Here is a 27,521-nt window from a genome sequence, read left to right as displayed (position 1 = left end):
CCTGGCGGCCTGGAAAGAAACTACTGCATTCTGGTTGCAAAGGCAACCGGTCGAGCGTGTTGCTCCCGTTCGGCCGCGCGCGCCTGACTTCTATTGAGGGCACTCTCGCGCGCTTCTTTACCGCTGGTAGCCCGAAGAGTAACTGGTGCTACGCTTCAACCATTTGAGCACAGTAAAAAATAATACGCGCTCTTTTCCATGACCGCAATAAGATGATCTGTAGCTTCTGGTTGTACGCAGGGCTTTTGTGTGACACCCCCGCGACGACTTTGATTAGATGGGTATAAGCGCTGCTGGCATTCGCCGAAGGCAAACATGCCTTCACGTTCGTCAAGTATGTGACCACGCTGAGTTTCATCAGCTGGAGGAGAACGCGGGCGTCGTACGGCGCAGCGTTTATGACTATACGTCAGCCGAGAAGGCAACAAGCGACAACAACTTCTCGCCTGCAACACTTGTAACCGCTTTTGGAATTTAGAACAAAACACCTGCGTCCCATCTTAGTCTAGCAAATTCCGAAGGAGGACGCACTGCGCGTAGCAGCGCTGTTAGTATTACGGCCCTCGAAAAGGCACCGACAAGAACTGTTGCTGTTTGACTTAAGGGCGCAGAAATACAACTTCCCGGCGTGCCCGCTGAAGCAAACACCCGTGTCCTCTGCTTGTCTGCTTTGAGCGCCCGCCGCCGGATATCGCACCGGAGCCGCCTGCCCGGGCGCTCCATTTTTTATTTTTTTCCCTGCTGCTTCTACGAGGCGCCGCAAGGCGCCGCCACTGCATACACCCCCGTCGGCGCATACAATTATCTGGTCGCCTGCGCTCGCGCTGACGGGAGTTTCACCTCCTTTTAGTCTTGCTCCGTGCTGTGAACAAAAATCATAGAGGGCTGTAATAATTAGATTATATTAATACGTATACTCTCAGGAAATGAAAAAGATTGTTGGATTTGTATAATTTCAGAAACCTGATTATAGAAAACACTAAGACAACATCCATCCGCCACTATCATAGTCCAAATGCTATGTAATCAGGACAATGTTATACGGGGCGTACATGACGTCTCTGTCCCTCACTTTTGTTTTCCTTAGACTAAAATGCCTGCTGATAGACGTGAAGTCGGGCCACAGAAAGCAATTATACCATAAATTTAAGGACATGAAATTTAGTCGCATGTGTAAAGACTGTGTTAACACTATTTTGAACCAATTAATAAATACCCTAAGAAACATTATATCCAATTCCACCGCACATTCCAAACACAAATACGATGAACCGCTATGCCCATGGTTGACGTACCCCATAGTGGAGAAAAAGTGGTGTTTCAAAAGTGGAATCTACAGAAGCAGAACAAGTATTGTCTACAGTAATTCCGTATCACCAGCAATAAACTGGTGGCTATAATCAGGATGAGAAAAAAAGTGTCATAAGTCACTCATTGAACAGACACAAGGAATCCTAAATAAAATCTGATTTATCGTCGACAGCATTAAAACAGACCACCCTTGAATATTTGCATGAGAAGCATGGACACCGACTGTGTGTACGTATGCACAGAAATGGCTCAGTCACCCCTTCCAGTTCATCGGGCTCTGTAGTCATCCCCGTAAGGACCATAGTTAAGGAAGTGAAAACATCACACCGGACTTCATCGACTGGTGCAGAACTTACTGCTATTCGTGTCGCCATTGAGCATATCAGTGAAGAAGCACCCCAGCAATGGTCTGTTTTCACTGATTCAGAAGCAGCCCTCCAAGCCTTACAATCTGCTCTTCGTCATGGGTCCCATGAACAACTGGCCACAGAAATCTGAGAGGTCCACCACACCGCCATCAATAAATGGCACGATATTGTCTACCAATGGCTACCAGGACACAGCGGCATCGCAGGCGACCAGCGCGAGGACGAGGCCGCGCCAACTGCTCACCATGAGGGCGATTTCGTGTCGATTCCTATTTCTAGATCAGATGCAGCGCGCAGGCTTCGCGCACTCGCACGGGACATCACGCTTGCCGCGTGGAATTGAGGCCAATTTTTCAATTCGCGTTTAAAATCCTTGGACCCAGATCTCAAGCTCCGGATTCCATTCGACCTACCAAGATGTGAAGCAAATTCACTGCATCGCCTGTGGCTTGGTGTAGCTTTCACCAAGCATTACTCTTTTTTTAATCGGTATGGCTGACAGCCCTGCATGCGCCATCTGCGGCGGGTGTGATGAGACTATAGCCAACATTCTTTGTGAATGCCCTGCCTACAGCGCCGAAAGGCAGTCTCTCTGCCGTGCCCTGGAGCGTCTAGATCCAGGCCCACTAACGAAAATGAAGATTATCGGCCACTGACCGCGGCGGTCGTCGGCGGTCGTCGGCGGTGAAGGCCTCCAAAGCACTTCTCCGTTTCTTGAGGACTTCTGGCCTGCACGATAGGCTCTGACTTTATCAAACGCTCTGACTTTGCATAGTGACTTCAATTTCCTGCTTCTCTCTTTTCTCCTTCATCTTTTTATCCCCTCACCCCTTCCCCCGTGAAGGGTAACAGACCGGTTATTCTTAAGGTTAACCTCTCTACATTTCTCCTCCTCCTCCTCCCCCTAAAAAAATCTCGCATGTCGTTAAAAACGCTGTAGGAAACCCTCCTAAACAACATGATGTTCACGATCTCAATGAAAACGTCAAGAGAAAACTTCAAAACATATTTCGTAGACATAGGCTTACAACTGACCATCGAGATATGCTTAGAGGACTGCGATATGGCGCCTTCAACGATAAATCACTGTTCAGTTTAGACGAGACAAATCACTCAAATTTCTGCTGCTATATACAGCATAAAAGCTCACAAAGTCCGTGGCTATGACGGTTTTACTGTCAGAGTTATGCAAGCGAACCTCAGCATTCTTGTCCATTTTAATTGTGCTATACAAGAACGCATATATCAAGAGGCATTAAGAACAGCCAAAGTATATCGAGTGTACTAAGGAGGAAATAATAATGATCCAGTATATTAGATAATAATAATTATAATTGGTTTTTGGGGAAAGAAAATATCGTAGTATCTGTCTCATATATCGTTGGACACCTGAACCGCGCCGTAAGGGAAGGGATAAAGGAGGGAGTGAAAGGAGAAAGGGGTGCCGCAGTGGAGAGCTTCGGAATAATTTCACCACATGGGGCTCTTTAACGTGCTCTGACATCGTACAGCACACGGGCGCCTTAGCGTTTTCCCTCCATAAGAACGCAGCCGCCGCGGTCGGGTTCGAACCCGGGAACTACGGATCAGTAGCCGAGCACTCTAACCACTGAGCCACCGCGGCGGGTCAGGAAATTAGACCAATATCGGTTTTCAGCATTACCAACAAATGTTTTGAAAAATATCTGTACGCCTACCAAAATACATGGATGACAGTAATATTGTGACGAAGAAGACGAAGCTGGCAGTAGCGCGGCAGGGAGCGCTCGTTGAGTGCCATTCCACTTGAGGACATCATCATCATCATCAGCTCGTTACGAGCCACTGTACTGATGAAGTTTCTCACAGAGACTGACACGTCGAGAAAGGGTGCAAATGAGTACGAGTGAGCCCGGTGAATAGCATTCTGGGCGATGCCGGCGTTCCTAGAGGGATTTCTGATAGGTCTGGGCGGCGGTGAGCCGGTCGCGGGCGATTTGGGGGGCCATAGTTGCTTGGGAGATTGCGTCACATGCATACACTGTGGTTGAGTGAGCAGTAGCTGGTAGCAATGTATACAAGGGCAGGGCAGGATGCCGACCAAACACAAGAGAGAAGGGCGAATAGCCGGTGAAGTCATGCCGCGACGAATTGTAGGCAAAGGTGACGTAGGACAACGCAACGTCCCAATCCCAGTGGTCGGGTGAGACACGCGTACATAGCATATAAGCCAGGGTCCTGCTGAGGCGCTGCGTAAGACCGTTCGTCTGTGGATGGTAGGCTGTAGTCAGCTTATGCGGCGTGGCACATGACCGGAGGATGCCACTGACTACTCGCTGCGGCCGCGGTCCGTTAGCAATTCCTGTGGAGCGCCGTGGTGAAGGATTTCATTCTGCAGCAGGAAATCTGCGACATCGGTTGCGCAACTTGTTGGTAATGCACCTGTGATAGCGGGTCGGGTCGCATAGTCGGTCGCGACAGCAATCCAACGGTTGCCGGTATGGGACGTCGGGAAAGGTCAGAGAAGGCCTACTACAACACGGTAGAAGGGTTCTAGAGGTACATCAGTAGGTTGCAAAAGGCCAGCAGGCAACGTGGATGGTCTGTTCCTGCGTTGACAGAGGCCCCGAGAAGTAACGTAACGCCAAACAGAGCGGTACAGACCGGACCAAAGGAAGCCGCGTCAGACGTGATCGTATGTACGTGCGGGAGACGCCCACAAGGCCCTCGGTCGGTAGGTCGTGTAGTTCCGCTAGGAGTGACGAACGGAGTCGCTGGGGAACGAGTAGCAGGAGCGGAGGGCTGTCAGGACGAAGGCTGTGGCGGCATAGGATGCTTGGTTTGGTTTGGTTTATGGGGCGTTTTAACTTCCCAAAGCAACTCAGGCTATGAGAGACGCCGTAGTGAAGGGCTCCGGAAATTTCGGCCACCTGGGGTTCTTTAACGTGCACTGATATTGCACAGTGCAGTGGGCTCTAGAATTTCGCGTCCATAAAAATTCGACCGCCGAGGCCGAGATCGAGCCCGCGTCTTTCGGGTGAGCAGCCGAGCGCCATAACCACTGAGCCACCGCGGCGGCTGGTGTAGGATGCCAATCTGAAGGACGAAGAGTTGCAGTGAACGATCTGGGCTGGCACAGTTTTGGCGATCAATGATGTATCCGCAAGGATAACACCATCCCAGCAAATCTTCAGGGCTAATAGATCGACATCTGCAGCAGTCATAGAAGTGTCCCAAATCATCTATACATTATATAATAATAAAATGTCATTAATTTTTCTTAGACCTAAAGAAATTATTCCATCGTGCAATACATCCAATTTTGTTTTAAAAATTAGAGCAATATGAATTTAGCGCACGAACATTACAATTCTTTTCTAGTTACATATCTAGCCGGAAGCAATATGCATGTCTAAGTGAATTTTCTTCGTCACTCTTTATATCTTCAAAGGAATTTCTCAGGTGTCCGTCTGAGGTCCTGCTTTCTTCTCCCTTTATGTTAAGAATCTTCCCTTGTTTTTACATGCACCAAAAGTGATAATGTACGCTGATGAAACGGGACTTGTTCTCCTTGCAAACTCTGGAACAGATCATGCAGAGCATAAATGACGAGTGCCAACGCCTAACATCGTGGTTGAAAAGTAATAAGCTGACATTTCATTGGTCTAAAACTAAATATATACCTAACCGATCGCCTCATAAATGCCTTAATACAGAATAACAAAAATATACCTTGACAAAGTTCTTTAACTGTTCCACTACATGGAAAAATAGGATAAGCCATCTTCTTAAGAACGTGGGTAAAAGTGACTAATATTCCACACCCAATAAATCACAAAGTGTGTTTCTTTCCTCTTGTTTGCCCTCTTTCCACATCCGGTTCGCACAAACTGTTGTAGTTGGATATTTTTAGAAAAGTTATTTTAAGGTCGTTGAAGTTAAAAATGTTACATTGCGAAACATTCCTAGATGTATTTTTCCCAGAGCGCTAACTCTTTTTGGAGACTGTATGTACAATGTCATTCTATGTCCCGCATATATTCAGTGAACTGCCTGATGATGTTTTTGTTTTAACCACCCGCAGAGCATTAGGTGACTGTATTACAAAACTGGGAAAATGTGATACTTTTTATGTTTTTGCTGTTTTTTACTCCAATTGACAAGAGATGTTGCTGCTGCCGTACGACTCCCTACAAGCCCTTTCGTGGCTTTGGCATGTCCACATCCTGTATTCTGGTGTTAATATGAACAAAGTATTATTATTATAAAATTTTTGAGCGAGTGGATTCGATGGGCTACATAGGAGTAATGCTTGATTGCAACGTGAACGGGAAAGTATGTATTAACAAGGTACGCTCGAAATTTTCGTCAGCCTGCTTTGTGTTATTAGGGTGTCGAGCATTCTTCAACACCTCTGTCCTGAAAATCATATATTACTAGGTTTTTCACTGCTGTTTAGCACATTGCTCGGTCGCATGGGCTTCAATGTATAAAATATATTTAGACCCTCCCATCCACCTCAAGGAAAAAGCCGCATGCACTGTGACCTTTTCCAAATCCCAAGTACCGAGCCTCCAACTTTTTCGCGAAATCAATGTGTTGCCATTGGCACTCATGTATCAATTAAAAGTATATCAGGCCGCCGCGGTGAGTCAGTGGTTATGGCGCTAAGCTACTGACCCGAAACACGCGGATAAGATCCTGGCCGTGGCGGTTGAATTTCGCTAGAGACGTAATTCTAGTGGCCCGTGTACCGTGCGATGTCAGTGCACCTTAAAGAAACGCAGGTGGTATAAATTTCTGGAGCCCTTCACTGCGGCATGTCGAAGAATAAATTTTACGAGCCGAAAAAAAGACTAGGGACAAGAGGAGAAACTACACAGGGCGTGTGTAGGTCCTCCTCTTGTCCTTCGTCTTTTTTCGGCTGGTAAAAATTATTCTTCAACATGTCATACCAATTAGCCCATCATTCAGCCTTGCTTCGCTACGGCGTCCCTCATAGCATTAGTTGCTTTGGGACGTTAAACCTCCATAAACCATAAACCAAAACTCTATCACTGTGAAAGAAACCATTTCAAACAGACACCCCTTTTAATAAACCAATTCCGACATCCAACACCAGAAATTCCAGCCATCTGTACTTTAATCTGCCGACAACCTGCAATGTGTATGAACAGCTCTTAAAACAACACTGCGCTGCGAAAACAATGAATACAATAGAGCCTGTCTTGTCCCGTTTATGTGTCGCGCTAAAAGGGAATTTATTTTTAAAGAAACAATAGAAATAAAAGCAGCCGGCAATTTTACTTTTTCAGTAAGAAGGATTACCATTAAAAATTATGCAATATTTTATGTTTGCTCATGCCAGTGGATTTTGAATGGTTTTGCTGCATTTACTACTGCGTGATGAACAGACTGTTTGTGAAAATGTCGGACTATTGGACAAATCTCGCAGCCTGCTTCTGGCCCCGCAGGTTGTGTGATAACGCATTTTGTGTATTTATCCAATAAAGCAAATCAAATTAAATGAATGATTCATGTTGCTGTGCCCGAGCAGCGACGAATCACAAACTGCCACCTGCCACGGTGGTCAGTTTGTTCACAATCCTGTGGGCAGGCTGTGATGACGCCATAATGATGCGTGACCTAGGTGGAGCGACAGCCTCCTCCGATTGGTACAGTTGGCGCGACGTTCCTCCTAACTAATCGTAGCCTATCGTCGGAAGTAACTCGGATAAGCCCGAGTTAGTTGCGAGCACAAGACAAGATCCGTGCTCGGGGTTGGTACGTCTGGAATAGCTCTGTCGAACTAATAACCGGGATAACGGTGCCACGGACTTGCAAACTCCACCTGCGGATAATTTCGTACGATGATTGGCAGGATACCCGGCAAGCGCGATGGACTTCTCGAAAAAGAAACCGTTCGCCTAGTTCGGGTGTTCCTCTTCAGTCGTGTGGTGTGCGTGGCGCCCTATCTCAAGGTAAGGAAAATCGTCCACGGAAACCTGGATGAGATCATTCGGGCGGCGGTTTAAAATGCGCTCCAGGCCAAAGCGCCTACGGAGCGTCTGTTCCAAGTTGGGATGCACAATACAGTGGAGGAGCTGATTGAGGCCCACAGAACAAGCCAAATTGCTAGGCTGTCGGTGACCAGCGCCGGCAGACAAGTCTTCCGGGATCTCAGCATCGTGCTGCTGCCCACCACCGACCGCAGAGTGCGCATTCCGGAGGCGTGGAAAAATACTGTGACGGTTGAGTCGCTCCCCAACAATATGAATTGGGAGTATAATCAGGGGAGGCTTGAAGCCAGGGCGAAATTCAATATTTTTGAGGTGATAAGACAAGCATATACTACGCGGATGCCGCGAGTTCAAACGAGGATGGTATCTAAGCCATTGCGGTCGAACATGAGGGAGAAGAGATGAACGGGCTATCGATAACATCTAGCTACGCGCTAATTCTGGAGGAAGTGGCGAGTGCACTGGCCGCCAGCAACTCTTACCCAGCGTACATAATGTCAGTCTCGCAGTAGGCCATTCGGAAATTACGCGGGGGGGGGGGGGGGGGGGGGGGGAGGGCTAGCGCCACTCGCTCGCAGAATGCCAAATGGGAGAAATTCGGGTTTGGCCACTAATAGAAACACACGCCGCCGCCCGAGCGTCCCTTTCCTGGGGCTCCAAACCACCACCGGGTCTCCAGCGGCACTCCTACCAATCGCGCTAATCTCTAACGCGGAGAGATTATAAATCATTTACGCCTGTGCAGGAGGGTACTCCTCGAACCCGCCAATGGTCTCGACAGAACCGAGGAGTGCCACCTTAGTCGGCTCGAAACCGGGTCTTTCTTAAATCCCGCCATTACTTTGATGGGCAGTTGCCAATTCTGCCGGCAGTATACTGACCTATGTAACATGATGTGGGCCTGTCAGTATAATACAAATATAGGCAGCGTCATCAGCATCATCATCATCATCATCATCAGCCCTACTACACCCACTGCAGGGCAAATGCCTCTCCCATGTCTCTCCAATTAACCCTATCCTTTGCCAGCTGCATCCACCCTTTGCCTGCAAACTTCTTAATCTCATCCGCCCATCTAACCTTCTGCCGCCCCCTGCTACGCTTACTTTCTCTTGGAACCCACTCCGTTACCCTTAAAGACCAGCGGTTATCTTGCCTTCGCATTACATGCCCTGCCCAAGCCCATTTCTTTCTTTTGATTTCGACTAGGATGTCATTAACCCGTGTTTGTTCCCTCACCCACTCTGCCCGCTTCCGATCTCTTAACGTTACACCTATCATTTTTCTTTCCATGGCTCGCTGCGTTGTCCTTAACTTAAGCTGAACTCTTTTCGTTAGCCTCCACGTTTCTGCCCCGTAGGTGAGTACCGGTAAGATTATGCTGTTGTACACTTTCCTCTTGAGGGAAATTGGTAAACTGCCACTCATGATCTGCGAGAATTTGCCATATGCGCTCCACCCCATTCTTATCCTTCTAGTTATCTCCCTCTCATGATCCGGATCAGCTGTCACTACCTGCCCTAAGTAGACGTATTCCGTCACCATTTCTAGGCTCTCGCTGCCAATTGTGAACTGTTGTTCCCTTGCTAGGCTGTTGAACATTACCTTGGTTTTCTGCATGTTAATTTTTAGACCCATCGATCTGCTCTGCCTGTCTAACTCGTTGATCATGATTTGCAGTTCACCTCCTGAGTGACTCAGCAAGGCAATGTCATCAGCAAATCTCAGATTATTTAGGTATTCTCCATTTATTCTTATTCCCAACTCTTCCCAATTCAGGCCTCGAAATACCTCCTGCAAACATGCGGTGAACAGCATTGGCGAGATCGTGTCTCCTTGCCTGACGCCCTTCCTTATTGGAATTTTATTGCTGACTTTATGGAGGACTTTATGGACTTTATGGAGGCCAACTAAAGAGGGCTGGGAGGCGGCCCTGTGCAGTTCGCCCATGGAGGCCCAGCGGGCCCCGGCCCAGAGAGCTCGGGTTGTGGCGGCTGCCAATGGGGTCCCGGAATAGGCAGTGCCATCCAGCGCACTAACCGTGCTCACCTCCCTTGCCCAAATCATTTCAGTGTTTCAAAAACGTTTCCTCCTCCTCATTCAGGCCTGAAAACCATGCGAGCTTGTGGAAGCGTTGCACCAATGGACGTACACTGAGGGCACCAAATGTACCGGCTTTACACGTCCAGGCCTCCTAGTCGATACCCTGAAGCCACACGGGAATCAAGTGGCGAAATGAAACACGGAACACTAACACTGGAATCCGAAAGTTCTTCCAGCCATAAGCGGCTTCAAAACGCCGAGCTCTGCAGTCCCGTAATCATACGCTGCGCAAACAAAAAACTTATCTTAACGTTTCAGTACACCCTTGTCAAAGCGCATGGAAAAGGCATGTGAAGATTGTAACGCTCACTCTGTACATTGACCTCATCTGCTCTGAAAGAATGCAGGCGGCCTTTCAACTCTCGCTTGTCGCAGGGCCGGTGCCTATGTAGGCCGCTTTAAGGGAATAACACCGGCACCGCCGGCAGATCGTCAATGGCCGAATCACTCAGGAAGTATGCCGACTTCACAGTCTGCTTTGAAACGGCACGTGTTGCCGCTCCCTTACTTAGAAGACTAAACTCCGAGCCCGTTCAACCTGCCCAGATTCAAAATGACAGCCGCAGCTGCATCACAGCTCCCCAGGAATCCAGCTCGCGACGTCAGCCACCGGCTGCAGTAGAGGCTGCGTAGTATGCCGACGCTAGTAATAGATCAGCTGGGAAATTTCAGCCGGCGTTTCTCCTGCGAACAAATATGAAGTAATAGCAAAGAAGGAAAGACATCATTTCGGTAACTTAGTTTGACTGGAGCGTCTACCAGCAGCAGTCGCAGCGGAAATTGTTCGCGTGCTGTGTCTTTGCGGTTGTATACAGGCGCACAGCCCGATCAAGCATTTACGCGAGCCTTCTAATTGAGCCAGTTACACATTGTTAGCTATCAGATTTAATTCACGATGTGAAACTAGATGTATTAGCGGCTCTACTGTGGATGTGTGCAGTACTTAATAGCCAGAAGCTGGAGCTCTCACCTCAGCCTGTCATGTGGCCGGAACCTCACCGTTCATGCTAAGGTGTACAGTGAGGCTTCTGGGCAAATCTGGCACGTCTTGAATATACCTATGGTTCTTTTTTTAACATATCAAGAAGTAGAGATAATTTTGTTTCAATTTAAATCGCACTTTGCGATCTACTCTTTTCACCCTAGACGTACAGTAAAATTAAAAAAATAGCGAATTGTGGGGCTTAACGTCCTGGACCGATAATAGGGCTACGCGTTCCTCCTGAACACAGCGTATGTTCCGGAGTATCACAAGAAGGAAGCATCCGGCCTAGCTGACCCGTTGGCGCACTGACGGAATCGACGCCAAATAAACTTGCGCTAACGTATGAACAGCGTGCTAGGAAAGTCAAACACCAGCGGAAACGCCGCCGCGAAGACAGCTAGCTTTTCGCTTTGTTTTTCGTGTTAAGTAGTATACCTTGCCCATGTAATTTTTTTCCAAGTCTTGGATTACGTTACCCGATTTCGAAATAGTTTTAGCACCCGCAAAAAGAGTTGTCACTACCTGCTCACCGGCCCTCGGTTCGCCTATTATTTTAGAATTAATAGAATTAATAGTGGTGTCTTTAACTTTGTTCGTCCTGGTTTCTTAGCGCTACATGTTCCGTCATGGCAAACCAACTCGCCCGAAGGGCCACTCTGAATAGACGGTTTTACGGCGTGTATTGTTCACGCCTTCCTTTGTTCCAATCACGCCATCGGATTGCGACATTTGTCAGCTTCATTTGATTTGTTTTTTAAGCTATTGAGCGCTCGATTCTTGCACTTTTTATTCGCATGCCTAGAGTCGCGTTCTTTTCCTTCCTTTTCTGACAGCGATAGTGATTAATCGGGAATTCTTTACCCTTTATCATTATCGCGAACGCGCAGTTTAGTCAGAAACGCTCACTCTCAAGATCCTCTCTTTTCTCTTTGTCTTGTGGGTGCCCTTGGCGCATTTCTCTCACCGCCACCCCGTACCCTGGGAGATGTTTAATGGCCGCACTTGAGGGAATACCAGCCATACCCTTGGCTTGCACCGATGCACACACGTCGATCATCGATCGCGTCATCTTGAGAACAGAGCCGTTACTAGGGTCAAGCAACGCTCAGTGTGCAGCAAGAAACCCCTAAGTAGAGGTGAGCTCCTACGATAAAGTATTTCTTTTTCCTTTTTCTTGCATTCTACAATGTAGAGAGCAGCGAGTACAGTCTAAACATTAATACGCCTATATAGGAATAAAAAGGGAGTAAGGTGCCTTCTAGCCCACTCCCTTTCATGAAAGGGAGTGCGCTACAGGACAGCTTACTCCCTCTGAATTGAAGTGGTTTGGCTTTTGGGAAAAGGAAATATATCGCAGTATCTTCTTCATATATCGGCGGACACCCAAACCGCACCGTAAGGGAAGGGATAAAGGAGGTAATGAAAGAAGAAAGGAAGAAATGGGTGCCGTAGTGGAGGGCTCCGGACTAATTTCGACCGCCTGGAGATCTTTAACGTGCACTGACGTCGCAGACCACACAGCCGTCTTTTGCGTTTCGCCTCCATCGAAACGCGGCCGCCGTGGTCGGGTTCGATTAAGGGTTATCCGGATCTTTCTTATTACTCCTTTTTGTTAATTGTGTTGATAATGCTTGGAGCAATCTATACGAAGAAGAAGTCATTTATCGTGTGGTACACTTCGTGCCGCTGTGCCTGTCAGTAGATTCTTGGCAGCAAACAAAGGCTTGAAACGAGCCCTAATATAAGCATAGTGAACTACAGAAAACAAATTAAAAGTTTCAGCGTTAAGAGCATAGGCGACCATCAATAGCATCAGCTGGGCGTTCAACCCAATCTCCCTGTGATGTTACCGATGGGCATGGCGGTTAAGCGTATACACGGTTGTGTTTTTTGCAAACAAACATGGGTGCTGATGATTATGCTAGCCCCGAAGCACTTCCTGTATTTATAGTGCGGCGTTTCAAAAGGTTTTAAATGTTTGGAGCGGCGCAGACGACAGGTGCCACGCAGCGATCGAAAAAGCGCCGTTGCAAACAACGCGTGTCTCGCTGGTTTTGATGAGGCAGATGATCAAGGGAGGCATTGCGCTCAGTGTTTGATAAGGCACTGGTACAAGTGACATGACAGCATTCTATAAAACAGGAAGTGTCCCGGGGCTAAATCGCAGTGTTGCCAGAACAGAACATGTCAGTCGATTTGGGCAATCAGGCCGAATGCGGATGTGTGCACTAGCATGGCCAAATTACGTCAATTGTGGGCTGGAGCTACGACCTACTAGGAGGTGCCAGGCTACCAGCCAAGTGCCACCCCAAATTCTTCCATTTAGCTACTGTGCAAGCAAAATTCATATCACGTTATCCTTCTAAACGCTGCTGCTCATTCCGCTAAGCTCGGTGCGCTTAGGGGCGGTGGCCCCTAATTAGCATCCCAGGCCTTCGCCTGGTTACCACCGGCTCCACCTTGGAAAGTAAGCCACCCGGTGGGTAGGCGAGTGTGCGCAGTGGCACAGAGCAGGTGCTACGGCAGGTGTTGGCATAGGTGGAACTACGGTTGCTTGGGTTGGGTTGCGACGCAGGTTGCTCTTCCTGAGCACCCTATAACGATTAAATGGACTCCCACCTGACAAGGAGAGCAGGTAGCCCACCACCGTGTGTGTGTGTGGGGGGGGGGGGGGGGCAGCCTACTACAAAACCGGCTTCAGACAAACAGGCAGACAGAGAAACACACAACACCCAAATACGGGGAGGGGCCACTAAGTTCTAACACACCAAAACGTTCGACAAACCGTGTATACACAGCAAACGGTGAAACTCGGAGCTACTTTGACAGGCACTGAGTGAACACGGAAGGCCTAACAGTTTCGCGTCGAACTGACGCTCAGACGCCCGAGCAGTGTTATCCGGCTTCGCATGTCTCTTGCTTCCGTCGGGGTTCGGCTTCATGGGCTTGCACTTCCTGATCCCTCCGCCATTCTCTCGTCGCGTCCGCATCCCGAGTTTACACGACGTGTGGGACAGATACTGCGTCATTTGCTTTCCCCAAAAACCAAAAAAAAAAAACCGACGAGATCCCCTCGCCGTCGACGCGTCCACTCCGCTTCAAGGGGCTTGCAGCTCAGCACATTCGTGCAGTCGTCGCACGCGCTTGCGTTCGCGCCGACGCTCGCGAAGTTCATCCTAGTTCTGCTCTATCGATCTTGTCTGTCTGTCACAGTAGCGAGCGTCTGAAAGACGGCATGCTCGCAAGCCACGAACCTCGGGCCACGTGATGCCGACGTCATGGAAGTGCGCGGGTTCACTTGTCGCTTGGCTACGACGGTTTAAGTTTATGGTGGTTTAACGTCCCAAAGCCACTAAGGCTATGAGGGACGCCGTAGTGAAGGTCTCCGGATAATTTCGACCATCTGGGGTTCTTTAACGTGCACTGGCATCGCACGATACACGGGCCTCTATAGAATTTCGTCTCCATCGAAATTCGGCAGCCGCGACCGACACCAAACCCGCGTCTGTCGGGTAAGCAGCCGAGGGCCATAGCCACTCAGCCGCCGCTGCGGCCCAGAACTAAGAGATTGCTCCCGATGCTGCTGCACTAAAATCTAGAACTGCACAACGCGATTATTAAAGTTCTAGCTGTTTAAGCGAAATTCCCCCGTCTATATGCTGAGCGATGGTGTCGGCGGCAGTGAAGGCAGAGTTTCCGCGACCTCGTCACCCCTCCGTGCATACAGTGGGCGGCCTCACGCTAACTGCGCCTTGAAACACCTTAGAAGAAAACATCCTGAAATTACTGGATGGCGTGGAATCGTGGACGAGCGCGCAGTACCACCTGCCTCAGCTGGGATGAAGGCTCGAGTGGTAACGTGGAACATCCGTCGCACTGCTGGAGTGCCATGGAGGCAGCACAAGTGGTGCTCCGTGCTCTGACGCTGCAACTAAGCAAGATGCCACAACCACAAACTTGCGGCGGGTCGAATAGAGGACGAACGCTCGCATGATGCTGCTCGCAAACGCGCTACGTGATGATAATGTTCGTGCCAAAAGATTTCTGACACTACAAAGCACTAAATTCAATAAAGACACAGGAGCGCGAACATACGAACACGAACCTAGTGAGGGAACGGGACGAGCGCTGCCCATGTTCGTACCTTTCCTCTCATGTGTCTACCCGCCGCGGTGGCTCAGTGGTTAGGGCGCTCGACTACTGATCCGGAGTTCCCGGGTTCGAACCCGACCGCGGCGGCTGCGTTTTTATGGAGGAAAAACGCTAAGGCGCCCGTGTGCTGTGCGATGTCAGCGCACGTTAAAGATCCCCAGGTGGTCGAAATTATTCCGGAGCCCTCCACTACGGCACCTAGCTATCTCTTCCTTCCTTCTTTCACTCCCTCCTTAACCCTTCCCTTACGGCGCGGTTCAGGTGTCCAACGATATATGAGACAGATACTGCGCCATTTCCTTTCCCCCCAAAAAACCAATTATTATTTTTCTCATCTGTCCTTCTTCCAAGCACTACACTTTGCAACCCTCCCAAAACCGAACTACAATTGTTACAGACTCATGCGTGGCAGCGACATTTAAAGGAAAATGCACCATTCTTAAATAACGGCATGAATTTGGGTTAGTTATTTTTTTTGATCAGTCATATTAAAACTGCGCGAAGAAGACAGGACCACAAGAAGAGGGACTAACAGGAACACACAAAGCGCAGTGTGTTCTGCGCTATGTGTGTTCCTGGTCGTGCATCTTCTTGTTGTCCTGTCTTCTTCGTACAGCTTTATTACGACTCTTCAGTCATAAAGCACAATGTCGGCAAGCTAACGCTAATCATCCTGATTACCGGGGGAGTAATCGTTGTGTAAAGAACATGTGTCGCACCATAAGCGCGAGCTGAAGACATTACCCGTGTATCTGGCGCAGCAGTGACAAGTGACTATCTTAGGCTGACATAGTTGATGCCAAAATAAACACCCGAGCAGGCATAGCGTCATGCAGAGCCACGAGCTCAGCGAAATCGACCGAATAGTGACACCGCGGAATTCTCACGACAGGTGGGTCGTCGGAAAAGGCTGCATTACGCAGCGGAATCCAATCACGATTATGAAGGTGGCCTGCTTTTGCGCTCCACTTAGTAGCGCGAGCGTTCACGTAAGGGTTTCCATTGTGATGATAAAAGCTTAAAGAGCCTACTATCACTCAAACCTCCTCCCCAGTTTCACTGGTATGAGTGAGCCGCGCCCTGGTGGAAAAGACAGCATGTCAGACCAAAGGTCCTGAAAGTCGAGGTTTCTTCGTGGCGTATGGCGAACTTGCGCTGAAGTTTGCGGTGCCGATTGCAGCGCCATAACACACTGCCTAGCGAGAAGAGCAAGCAGTTTTGGGTAGTACTCTTATTACTTTTCCGCGCCACCTTCAGGCGCTTATTGGCGTGAGCCTCCGCGCTCTGTCGAAGGCGCACGTGCCGTGCGTAAGCTATCTGGGCTACGCCGAGAGAAGCGAGGCAATGAATGCTGTCAGCCAAACGCGGGTATCTAATCGCGCAGAATGTGTTCTCGCGTTTGCAGCGGCCCAAGCGGCTGACAAAAGCAGTTTTGAGTCACCGAATGGAACAATTGCAGTGCCACCTTGGCAGCGCAGGTTCCCTATAAACGGACCTCGCTGAATTGCGCTACAGCTTTGTCGTTGAATCCCACTAGCAGTTGACATATGCCGTTTCCCCTTGTCATTAGATAACTTTTGTGTATCGTCTACCACTGGCGCTACCGCTTTCAAAGTATCGCGCCCCTGCAGTGCGCATGCGCAGATCGCCTTGGGTACTGTATGGTACGCGGTAAGCGGGAGCGGTATTCCCTCTGCTAAATGTCTATTGCCTTACAGCATACGGCGTGCTGCTGAAGAACGCGAAATAAGCCTTTCTGTGCACTATAGACTGGTTTGCTCTGTTTACTGAACTTTTACGCGGTGCACTGTGTGCAGCGCAACCCACTGCGCTCTGCAGTGCACCGAACGTGCAGCGCACCGAACAAGCACTGCACCGAAAATGCACTGCACCGAACATGCAATGCACCCGTGCAGCCGTTGACCTATAGAATATGAGCCTAGTTGCATTCTGGGATCGTGAAGGGTGAGCCAAAATGAAACCCATGTCAAGTTGAACTGCTTTCATTAAGAGGACATAGGGACCCGAGTGCAACGTAATCAACCATCATTTTTCTTTTCGCTGTCGCACGTGTGCGGCCTAACACGGACGTTATCCGTCACAGCCGAGATACGAACCGTAGAAGGGGGCAGCTATGTAGACGAGGACGCATTGTGCACACGCCCCCGATTTCCTGCTGGAAACAATCTGCGGAGAATGCGTTACACTTGCCTCATTTGATGACCGCATACACGGCATTCCTGGAGACAGCCAGACAGGATAGGTACGTGATAAGCTTTTTTGTTGGTTGCAGAGTTCAAGCTATGCGAGTACATCCTTCCAACACGAATAATGAACGGCAGCTCAGTCTGCAAACGGAGTGTGTCTTGTATCCTCTGGGCCAACCGCAGTGTGATCTAGTTTGTTTTAAATTATCTTCTATCACAGAGACGTGCGTTGCAGCTGGGTTCATGAGAGCAAAAAGCCCAGCTGTAAACGCAGCTTTCAGATTGAAGCTGAGCATCAGTAACTGAAAAAATGATGATGGTCTGAGCTAGTTGGTCTTTCCTGCCGAAACAAAGAATGAAGATTACGACTACTGGAGGAATCACTCAAGTGATTCTAGTTTCCCCAGTTCCGATGCAGCATAGCGTCTTATATCATAGTGTAGTGTAATGTAGACCCACTGTAAAGTCTGAATAACTTTGGCGTTCGGCTGCTGGTGCCAAGTTGTCTTCAATGGCAGAGTAGCGTACTTTAATTAACATAGACCAGTTTGAAGCAGCATAGTTTAGAGAAAAATAATTTACACAGCATTCTTTACAGCAACATAAGAATAAAACCACATAAGAAAAAAAATCTGATGGCCTCTGTTTGCACCGTGTTATATCCTACGCGAGTAACTACACGGGGTGATTTTGCGATAAGCAACCAGCTCGGTAGCACGTCTAGCATTTATTTGCTGCACTTTGACTCTTCCAACACTGATGAAAGACGGTAAGGCTTTTGTGATTTATTTTTCTGCCAAAGCAATGTTTTTTTCCTTAATGTGTTGCAAGTTATCGTCCTCGCTGGTGTTCATTTGAAACAACATGGCCGTAGGACGAGACGACCGTAGCGAATTTTTCAACACTTTTTGAATAAGAATAAAAGAAAAGGCCGTAGATTGAAAAGCTCGCATTCGACGTGTTTTGCAAAAAATAAACACAGCTGTCGACGAGAAATTGTCGTAAAAGGCGCTGCCTAGATAATGCACCAACGTCCTAACTTTACGGCAACAAACAACACTACTCCGAGCTTGAACGGAGACAAAATAAGCTTATATGCAGAGACAAACGTTAGCTTGAGTGCGAAATCTGAAAACAATAAGCTGTTGTGCAGATTATAGTCATCCGCCTTAACCCACAACGGAGAAAACGACCAATTATCGAGATGCTGTCGGGTTGGTGAACTGCAGCGCATGGTAAACAGGAACAATCTACGCGAGCACCAAGAGAGCTCGCCTTGCGTAGCAAGCCAGCGTTGTATGCGGAACAAAGCAATTCTGCAGAGCCGACCAGAGAAAAAGAACTGCTCGAAGGTTCTACGAAAGGAAAAAACACTGCAGCTCCAATCCATGTTGCGAAGGTGGTTGGACAGCGAAGCTATGCTGTTTGCATTTAATTTTTAGGCTGGCGTTTTTTGCTTACGACAAGTACACGAAAATGCAACCGTATTATTATTTATTATTAATCTTTACCAGGAAAGAGACGCGGGGAGAAGGAACGAGCATCGCATTGTTTGCAGGCGCCGTTATCATACATTATGCTGTTTGCACTTCCCACAAGGGCTTCGAATGACGTCAACCCCTTTCGAAGCAGCTGCAAACCTAATGTTTACCGGAACGCGTAGCTGTAATTGTCGGCTACCCGCGTCGAAAATATTCTAGATATGTGTCAGGCTTGACTTCCTTTCCTTAAAACCAATTTTCATTTGATTTTCCTTGCCTTACAACGCGGTTTGGGTGTCCACTGAGACATGTGAATCAGGCGTCACTACCTTTCCTTAAAACCCATTTTCATTTCAATTTCTTTTCCTTGTGCCCCGCCGCGGTGGCTCAGTGATTAGGGCGCTCGACTACTGATCCGGAGTTCCCGGGTTCGAACCCGACCGCGGCGGCTGCGTTTTTATGGAGGAAAAATGCTAAGGCGCTCGTGTGCTGTGCGATGTCAGTGCACGTTAAAGATCCCCAGGTGGTCGAAATTATTCCGGAGCCCTCCACTACGGCACCTCTCTCTTCCTTTCTTCTTTCACTCCCTCCTTTACCCTTCCCTTACGGCGCGGTTCAGGTGTCCAACGATATATGAGACAGATACTGCGCCATTTCCTTTCCCCCCCCAAGACCAATTATATTCTTTTCCTTGTGGCGCGGTTTGGGTGCACAGCACGACATGTGCGATAGGAGCCATTTCCTTTCCTTAAATTGTCCTACGGGCCTGGCGACGTGCTGAACGGATGATGGCGTTCCCTGGACAGCCTTGACAACACTGCAATGACAGGCGCCGCTCTTAAAGACGGTGCTGTTTTTTGGCATTTTTAGATGTATATTTGCATTTCATTTTATTTGTCTATTTCTTTATTATTTCTATTTATTCTTCATTTTTACACTTTTCTTACATTACGACTCTTATGATTCGTCTTTAACAGCACGACGCGCCAAGGTGTTTCAGCGCTGCCAAGGAGTCAACGAACGGAACACCATCGTCTGTTTGGCGCGGCGCCTTGCCCGTTGGACAATTTAAGGAAAAGAGATACCCGCCGCGGTGGCTCGTTAAAGTTCCCAAGGTGGTTCTACACCCCTTCCTTCCTTGCTTCTCTTAGTCGCTCCTTTATGCGTTCCCTTAGGGCCCCCTTCGGGTGTAGTGTAGATCTGAGACAGATACTGCGCTATTTCCTTTCCCCAAAAATCAATTTTCAAGGAAAGGAAATGACGCCTGCCGCACATATCTTGGTGTACACCCAAACTGCCTCATACGGGAAGGAGTGTGAATAATAATAATTGGTTTTTGGTGGAAAGGAAATGGCGCAGTATCTGTCTCATATATCGTTGGACACCTGAACCGCGCCGTAAGGGAAGGGATAAAGGAGGGAGTGAAAGAAGATAGGAACAAATAGGTCCGTAGTGGAGGGCTCCGGAATAATTTCGACCACCTGGGGATCTTTAACGTGCACTGACACTGAAAATTGGTTTTAAGGGAAGGAGACGACGCCTGTCTGACATATCTCGGTACTTTTCCACTCCTGGGGTATTTGCTGACAACGACACGAAATTTTCGTTCGTCGGTAGTGGTATACAGCTTAGCTGTAAAAGGCAGAAGGGGACACCTAGAAGACTACACACCAAGTTTTTGCCTGCGTGTTTTAATCTTTCAAACGACGCGGTGGACATTGGTATACACAAAGCCCACCGTGGTATTCGCCTAAGAGCGCTAAAGAATATATAATTGAATTTCTTGCTGACGTTGCTTCGGTTTCATCAACCGAACGATGGCTGTGATGCCTAGTTGTGTGATGGGAGTGATGTGTAGTAGATAGTGTGACGAGAGGCAACAAAAAAACAGCAATATTATGGTTGATACGTCGTTTTTTGCAATTCTAGCTGTAGAAGCAGGGTGGTTTCAGTTCTGTAGTTAGTTAAACCTATGTATCAGCATTTATATTGCCGCTTTCTTCGTACGTCACGTGACATAAACATCAACTACACGTCAAAGCGACAGTTCGGTTGATGAAACCGAAAAAGAATGCAAGAAGCGCTTCACTTCTACGTTGTTTAGCGGTCGTAGGCGGAAACCACGTCGTGAACCACGTATTCTAATGTCTAAAGCATAAGTTGAAAGAAGGAAACACGCAACACATTTAGGTGAATGTAGTCCTTCTAGCTCTTCCTTAAAGGCGTGACGTGATAGCGTTAAGGGGTTGATGCCCAAATATGCGCAATTGATCATTCTCTACTTTGCATTCTTAGATCGTTGGAAGCCCTGATACTACTCCTGACGCAGTGGTGCACAGATTAAGCGATGCGCCACTGCCCTGCGATGGCAGGTGCTGCCACAGGTGGGGGTTGTGAGAACCAGGCTGCTCTTTTCTCGTAAACTCTCGTGAGCAACCATTAATTTAACTGCCACCTGCCACAGCGACCAGTCTGCTCACAATCCGGTGGGCAGGTTCGGATGACGCCACAAGGTCACGTGACCAAAGTAGCCCACCTAGGCTTCCGGAGCGGCCGGTAGCTGCTCCGGCTGCCAGGCCTGAAACGATCGACAACGCTGACGCCACCGATGCCGGACAGTTATTTCCGACATGTGGTATAAAGCGAGTGATTAAGAAATTTCGTTACCGCCCCATCGATCACTTAGCGCGAATAAATTAGTTCTTTGTATTCTGTGCGTTAAGGAACTGACATTCAGCAAACGACGCTACGCTCCGATGTTCTCGATTGAAAGGTCTAACAGCGCATGCGCCGTCACGCACTTCTCCCGAGGCAAGTGCGCTTTCCCACGGCGCAGGTATTTTATTTTTGAAGCGAAAAGCTTCACTAGGCTCGTCAACACCGGGCTGCGCGTGAGCCACAGTACAGATTTCCCGCAGCTGCGCATGCGCGAAAGCGAGTGACGTCAGGCGGAGCGCCGGTGCTCGCTGCTGCCGCAGCCGTCGTCGCCGCCGCGCGCTGGAAAACTAAATGGACCACGGCTCCGGCGATTGGAGTGGCTGCGGAACCATAGCGCCGCAATACGTCCGAGCAGCCGCTCTAAGCACCGGAGGCGCGGTCCATTTACTTTTCCGGCTGATAGTACATGGGGAACCAAAATGAAAGAGCATGCTCGAGCGTGATGCCATGCATATCAACCTCGGGCACATGCGCGTATGTTTCAGCGCGTTGAAGATGCGCTTTCTGGATGAGAAAAAAATGCATTATTTTTTTGCCTCCAACGGCTGATCTAGAATCATCGATTAATGAAAATAATGGAAAGAAATTCTCGGTATAAGATACGTAACTACAATAGCACCGAAGGGAGTGCATTTATTTGTACCAGACATTTCTTCAATGCCAAATGCTTAGCTTTGGTTCCTGCACACAGTCTACCTTTTGACAGTCATTTAAGGCTTATTGTAGGAACACAATGTGTTTCACTGATCTCAATTTTCATGGCAAATGTACCGCAACGTAGAGTGCTTCTGTACAATAGTTTATATTTCAATACGAAAATGGAAAAGGCACGAAAGCAAGGAAAGCTGCAGGAATGCATAAAACTTTATAGCTCAGAAAGTAAGAAAAATAAAAGCACGTCTCAGGATGTACATACAGGCGTGAGCAAAAATGGTGGGACCACGGAAATATTGGTAGAAGTGCTTGTCGGCGCGATCTGAAGGAGTGTACCTGTTGTCGAGACTAGTCGAGACGTGAGCAGTGCGCCCATTCTAATATGCTGCCCCCTCCACAAACAAACGTTTGCCGAAGCTAGGTTTTTCGATAGAAAAACCGTAACGGACATCTCTTCCAAGGTGCCAGGCTGTCTGTGTGACTCAGTTAGTGCCAGCCAGCCTTTAGTCAGTGTGCATCTGTCGCTATCGCAGTCCAACATTGTGAGTGAGTTCTGCATGCTGCCTAAAACGAAGTAATGCTTCCACTCAATGGTGGTTACTCCCACGTGACCATGCTGCACAGTGAAATCCCTATTAGCCGCTATTTCGTGCCGAGACGTGTCTCCTGTTAAAATTTCCGCCTGTGCTAATCAACGAAAGGCGACCTATTGCTAAGCTCAGCTTAAAAGACTTAAACAGAGCGGAAGTCTTTCCCTGATTATTGGCGCAGACACTGTTGCACAACCCGCGCTCGTAGTTCTGGCGCGATAGCAACTTGCGATAGAGATTTACTTATAAAACGCTTCTCGCGCGGCAGCTCCCTCGCCCGGGCAGCCTGTCCTTTTGGAAGTGAAAAGCATCCCTTTTCGTCTGTCTGTCAAAAAACCCTTTTCCGACGGAAATGCATGGGTGAAGAGGGCAGTATATCAGGGTCGGTGCAATGCGCATATCTCGACCACAAAGTTTCTCAACATAACCTACAGGAAAAGATGGCGCCATTTGTTTAGGCGAATTCATTATAGAGTACTTCAGTCACAACGGGAATGTCGCGAAGACGAGGTTTCTTATTCGCCTTGGGTACTGCTGAGCTGAAAGCGTGGATTCCGCCTCAAAGTCGGCAGCTGCGCCACGAGGTTCTCGTCTGCGCGCAGATGAAATTATTTTAATAGTGTTTTTCACTTTTTTAGTAAAATAAACACAAGTGCCACGCTAGTGTGGCAGCTTTCACAGCATTTCTTCGAGGAGTGTCGTGAGAAGGGTCTTTTCTTGATGGCTGAATCCACGTTTCATGCCCAACAATAACCAAGTCAAATTTGAAGCCTCATATTCCCGGCATTCATGCGCTTCTCGATAGTGGCTGAAGTGCAGCGCCACCTCCTTTTTCTTTAGGCAACATTAAGAAAGTATTATCTGGACAGTAGCCACCCACCGCCAGATAGCGCTCACAAGCACTACTGCCACCGCTCTCCTGGTGTCTCCATTTCTGCTCACTCCTGCACTTCCCGAGACGTGTGTTCACGCGCGGTGACTGCTTCTAGCAATGTTGCGGAAAAGACTCTGCTGCCTAGCCTGATTCCCAAGCGGCACAGGTAATTGGCCCAACATTGGAACCGTGTTGGCAAAGGTGGGCCCTACAAAGGACCAGGACGGAGTCATCCTGTTGCAATATTGGCCCGATTACCTGTGCTGCTTGGGTTCAGGCAATGGAGAATCGCATTTCCCCTTTGTTTCTGAAAGCGGCCACCGCGTATCGCCACATGCAAGGTTCCAGGCTGACTGCCATGCTCTAGCGCATTCTTTTTCATTAAGCCGACGACGCTATCTAGTTCACGAAAGGGCACAGCCGTATGGGTGATAGGCCCCGGTAATGCGAAAAAGCACACCAGAGAGCAGCACTCTGTAAAGCAGAACAATCACCTCTCCTTCTCCGTCACTTTTTTTTTTGACAGCGAAGCCGTACACCCTTACCGTACAGGGAACTTTTCGTGTCATCGGCGTCGCCAGTAAAGAACGCCAGGCTAAAAATTGGATGCTATTCCGAGTGGAAAAGTACCCAACAGCATAGAAATCGTATATCGTACTCATGATAAAGCAGTCGTGAGATAAATAAAATTGAAAATAAAACAACTAAAAAAAAATAAAGAATACAAAAATTATTGAAAAAGAAGAGATATACAAAATTATAAATGATAAACCACCTTTCAAAACAGGCATGCAGCATATAGCTCAGCACTCGTTTTCATTAAGAAAAAACACAAAACAAGCATCAAAACCACGTGATGGATGATAATGCGCGTGTGAACAATGCGAACACCGTTTCACCAGTGCAACTGAACCAACCACCGTTCATGTTTCATGCACTGATTTAACCTTAGCATAGAATATCTTTACAGTTAGAACAGAAAATCTCTGCGTACATCATACTGACCATAAAGGAATCTTGAATGTCATTGTGAAGTAATAAAGGGTAACATAAGTGCAGTTCACTTGTGTCTGGTTCCACCCTTTGTAGAGCCACGTGTGTGAATTTTCAAGTGACGTCGCAGTGGGTAGGTGGGTGTCGTTTTGCAGCTTCGCTGTCCAACCACCTTCAAAGCGTGGACTCGAGCCGCAGCTTTTTTTCGCAAACCCAAGTGATAAAATATCGCATGTTTACGTGTTTAATAAAACCTATGGGGGAGAGCCACGCGTTCTTATCGACAACCCGGGGTTCTTGAAACATACACGAAAGCTCACCAGATGTGCATTCTTGCACCTTGTCCCGACTCAAAATGTCGTCTGCGGGGCGAAGTAATGAACTCTCCAACTAGTTCTCAGGAGCCCATTGAATATAGGTCACTAATCACCAGCAGGCGGTGTCTTCCAATACGGCATCGGTACGCTTGAAAGGAAAGTGAAGCGAGTAGGTGTGGATTCATTCCTGAACTTAGCAAAAGCAACGATGACAAGAACAAAGCAGTGGCAGCATACACTAAATACGAGGGCAAAGAAGGTTTACCACTCTCGGTTCTACCGTCACAAAGCTACGCACAGGATACGTGGGACGCTGAATTAGAGAGCTCCGGATCAGCTTCTACCACGTTGGTTCTTTAACATGCATTTACAACGCACAGTAAACGGGCATCTTGCCTTCTTCAAAACGCGAGACCCGCGGCCGATATTTGATCTCGTGACCTGTGACTCAGCAGCAAAGCAACTAAGCCACCGCGACCGATAAGCGCTGCGCTGAAAGCCAGCGGTCGTACTGGGTACAGTTCCCTGTCAGCGTGTTCGTCTTTACATATTGTGTCAGTATAGCGGAATGAGAACAAATTTGGAAAAAACTTCATCCATGCGTATAACTCGAAAAAGGGTGCGCTTAAAATTCGGATGTCACAAATATGATTGCATGTAACAGAAGCCGATGCTGTTAAATAGTTGGGGGTTACTATCGGAAACACGTTAAAATGGAATGTTCCCATCAGTGATACGTGCACAAAGGTATACAGACAGCTGGAATAGCTGTGCAGGAAACTTGCCCTGGCACCTGCACAAGTTGGGCTAGCAAGTTATAGCGCCCTTGTACGACCACTCCCTGAATACAGCAGTGTTGTCGGGAATCCACACCAAGCGTATCAATTGAAAGAATGCAAAATAAAGTTCTTCGGTATGTCTGTTCACAGTATCCACGTGGCGTCAGCAAAAACCACCCTACGCAACAGGGCAAACATTCAAACTTTGACGACCTGGAAATGCGTTACTTCTTTCAAGCTTTCATTTTATTTTCCCTATCATGAGTGCAATCACATCAGTAAACCGGAGCGGCTAAAGCCGCCACAGTAGCGCTCAGCCAGAAGAAAATACGACCACAGTTTCAGGCCATTTACTTTCCGCTGTAACACATTGAAGTATTCCTCTTCCCGTCAGTCACAGAATTATGGAATCACCTGCCACGCGACTCTGTGAGCTCTCAATATGCAGACACATTTGATGCCAAGATGAAACATTTTTTTGAGCAGCAAGTTGCTCTATTGTGGAAATCCTAATTTGTGGCTGGTGACCCGAAAGTTCCACTTCACCGAATGTGTTTCTTATGTAGGCCGCTGGCAGTTCTTTTTCCTAAGTAGGCGCGTATAATTTTTGCCCTTTCCGGTTAGTCTGTACTGTTTGATTTTCGGAGCACCTTTCTTTTTCTGGATGTACTGTTAACAAGCTGTACGTATGGGGTGCCGGGGGGGGGGGGGGGGGGAGGAGTTGTCCCGGCTGCTCAAAGAGCCTTTCAAGGCTTATAATATAAATAAAGTAAGCGTACAGACCCGATTTGCATTCAAAGCAAGCAGCAACTCACTGTTCTCGAGGTGCCATCGGTCACTGCGGTAGCACCACCGGAAAGCGCGCTCCCCGGGCTCCGGTTCTGAAGGCGGAGTGACAACACCGGTAGTGCAGTCCAAAGTCGCCCGGCGAGGAGTCGTCGACTCACGGAAAGACCAGCGCACTCCGCGGACACTCATGACGCTGGAGTCTTTGCCGACCACACCACTATCGACGCCAGCAGTCAGAAACTAGGGAGTAACAATCCTTGCTGCCGAAGCACTTCCCCCCCTTCCAGACAGGCGTTTTCAACACGCCTCACGCCAACGACGACAGCGGCGCGGCTCACGCTAAGCGACACGCGTCGCGCCGAGTTTGACGGGCGACTGTAACGCTACGCGGTTCCCCTCGGCAACGCAAGCTGCAGGTGTCGACACCACTGCACGCAGTTGGCTGTGCGCTCGTGGCGGCGCTTTGCTGACGCCTAGTTGCCGGAACAGCCAACACCAGAAAAGGAGGGACCGCTTGGATGCGCGCTTTAAGATGCGTCAGCTGACGTCGCACTGTGAGCAGTTGCAGGGGGTTCCAGACCTGCTATATGATTGAACACGCTCGAAGTAATGGTGCTTGGCCGCAAAAGACGTAACGCAGGCTTTAAACAGAAGCATGCAGAGATTCAAGGCGACCACGATTCCGAGTGGACACTATCTTTTCTTTAATACCATCATTTCAATGCATGCGTACATATCTAGCGTGGGTCGTCTCCGCGGTGGACAGCGCCGCCGCAGTGGCCCTTTTAATGAGACAGAAGAAAGTGAACATGAAGGCAGGCAACGGCAACCGAAACCAAGGAGCTTTTTGGTGCGAAAACAATGCCTCACTAGCAATCCTGAAAAAGCCGATGGGTCTCTAAAGCCTAGACATTTGACCTTTGACCCCCTTACCTTTGAGATAAAATGACTAAGGGAAGGTCGCGTGATACGAAAGTTTAAAAGAAATTGTCTTGGAGATGTGGTGGCTACTGTATGGTTACATGGTATGAGAAGTCTAAATTACACTGGAGACTGGGGCCAAAATTATAGCCAAGCAAATTCGAGGGACAATGTAATGGAATGTAGAGGCAAAAGTCAAGCAAATTCGAAGGTAAAGTTCAGTTCATCTTTAGGCAAAAGTCAAGCTAATTCGAAACAGCGCTTTCGCACGTCATACCCG

General features: G+C 48.4%; 1 pseudogene across 1 annotated transcript in view; it reads right to left on the bottom strand.

Annotated features, from left to right (window-relative positions):
- LOC144111480 (solute carrier family 4 member 11-like) overlaps nt 1-26,705 on the bottom strand; it is a 78,550-nt pseudogene extending 51,845 nt beyond the window's left edge. Inside the window, exon 1 of the transcript XR_013310059.1 lies at nt 26,347-26,705. The product of XR_013310059.1 is annotated as a solute carrier family 4 member 11-like (transcript). The remainder of the gene's footprint in view (nt 1-26,346) is intronic.
- Nucleotides 26,706-27,521: the final 816 nt, after the last annotated feature.

The sequence above is a fragment of the Amblyomma americanum genome, chromosome 11 (genome assembly GCF_052857255.1).
Source record: "Amblyomma americanum isolate KBUSLIRL-KWMA chromosome 11, ASM5285725v1, whole genome shotgun sequence".
Classification (NCBI taxonomy): domain Eukaryota; kingdom Metazoa; phylum Arthropoda; class Arachnida; order Ixodida; family Ixodidae; genus Amblyomma; species Amblyomma americanum.
This window is presented reverse-complemented; position numbering and strand designations above follow the sequence as displayed.